The sequence below is a fragment of the Cystoisospora suis genome (genome assembly GCF_002600585.1).
Source record: "Cystoisospora suis strain Wien I chromosome Unknown contig_2766, whole genome shotgun sequence".
Classification (NCBI taxonomy): Eukaryota; Apicomplexa; class Conoidasida; order Eucoccidiorida; family Sarcocystidae; genus Cystoisospora; species Cystoisospora suis.
The window spans coordinates 1-1,922 of record NW_027155562.1 but is presented as its reverse complement, the minus strand read 5'-3'; positions in this window follow the sequence as shown (position 1 = coordinate 1,922).

Here is a 1,922-nt window from a genome sequence, read left to right as displayed (position 1 = left end):
CATGTGTGAGAGAGGAAAACGCTGAGCCATGTGAGAGAGAAAACGCTGAGCCATGTGTGAGAAAGAAAACGCTGAGCCATGTGTGAGAAGAAAACGCTGAGCGTTGTGTGAGAGGGAAAGCTGAGCTTTGCGTGAGAGGGAGAGCTGAGCTTTGTGTGAGGGGCAAAGCTGAGCTTTGTGTGAGAGAGAAAGCCGAGCTTTGTGTGAGAATTAAAGCCGAGCTTTGGGTGAGAGAGAAAGCTGATTTTTGTGTGAGAGAGAAAGCTGAGCTCGGCGTGAGAGAGAAAGCTGAGATTGGCATGAGAGAGAAAGCTAAGCTTTGCGGGAGAGAGAAAGCTCAGCGTTGCGTAAGGGAAAAAGCTAAGCTTTACGTAGGAGAGACAACCGCGACAGGCGAAAGTAAAGTTGAGTGGAGCAACGCAACGAAAGTTGAAGGGAGCAGAGGAGAGAGAGCTGAGTTGCGTAAAAGAGATAGAGTTAAACGGTGTATAGGCGAGACAGTGGAGCGTGGTAAAGGAGAGAGAATCGAGTCGCGTACCCGAAAGAGAGTTGAGTTGGGTAGAGATGAGAGAGCCGAGTTGTATAAAGGAGCGAGAGTTGAGTTAGGTAAAGAAGAGAGAGTTGAGGCGTGTGAAGTAAAGAGAGTGGAGTTGCGTAAAAGAGAGAGAGCGAAAGGGAGTAACGAAGAGAGAGTTAACCCAAAGAAAGGAGAAACAGCCGCAGCAGGTGGAAATGAGAAAACTAGTTTAGGCTCAAAAGAGCGTGGAAGGAGATACGGTGGGCTGAGACGCAGGAGGATAAACGGGAAAGAGCAGAAGGCGCCACCCGCAAGAGGGCAGCGGGCACCACGTAATAAAAGAGGGCTTGCGCAGTGCGCTAGGGGATGTCGAGAGAAACGAACGAAGAAGGGTGGTGTAATGCGGGGGAAAGGAAGCTGCGGTCAAGAGGAGAGTGTAAAGGGGAAAGGAAAATATACAAAGTGGAGCGCAAGGCGTAACTTAGATAAAGAAGTGTGCAGCAATCGCACGTTAACAAGAAGTGTTCGCAAGAAAACACAAATAGGGGAGCCACGAATAACGAAAGGAACACGGGGGAGCAACATAATCGAGGAGAGAAGAAAAAATAAAGACACAGGAAGGAAGAGAAGGTCGCAAGGAAAGAGCAGAGGAAATACCGAGGAAAGGGGAACAGCCGGTGCAGCGCAAAGGAGAAAGCGTAACAGGGCACGCAGGAGGCTACTGGAAGTTCGGCAGAGCACAGCAGTAAGAAAACGACTGAAGACGGTGTGCGCAATGCAAGTGGGGGAAAGCCGCAAGCCTGAAAACAAAAGGAAAAGGACAGGAGTAAGAATGGGGGGCGAACACGCTGCAGAAGACAAAAGACGCCAAGCCGGAGGAAGAACTACCGTTACGCCAGGTAAAGATTAACAAGGTATCCGCAACGGCACTACTGGATTCTGGAGCAGTGAAAAGCTTCATTCGAAGAGAAATCTGTAGGTTGGCAGGGTTACAAGAAGAGAAGCTAGCCCGGGAGCAACAGTTTGTATGCGCAAATGGAAAGAGGCTGCGCGTGACACACCAAGCAAAGAGAGTACCCGTGCAGATAGGAGCGAACGTGTTTCAGCTAGATTTGCTAATTGCCGATGCGTCGCAGGAATTGCTGTTAGGGTATGATTTCCTGAAGAAGTACGTGCGGGGATGGAACCCGGAGAGCAGCGATCTAAACTTCCACCAAGGGGAACAAACAACAGGAGAGCAGGAAGGAGTGGAGCCGGTAAAGGTAACTGAGCCGGTAAGGGCGCAGCCAGAAGAAGAGGAGGTCAAGAAGTTAACGTGGACACAAGAGCCAGGGAAGAGAATGCCAAAGGAAGTTTTGAAGGCTAAGAGAGAGCAGGATCGGATTCCTTTTCGGAAAGCAAGCGC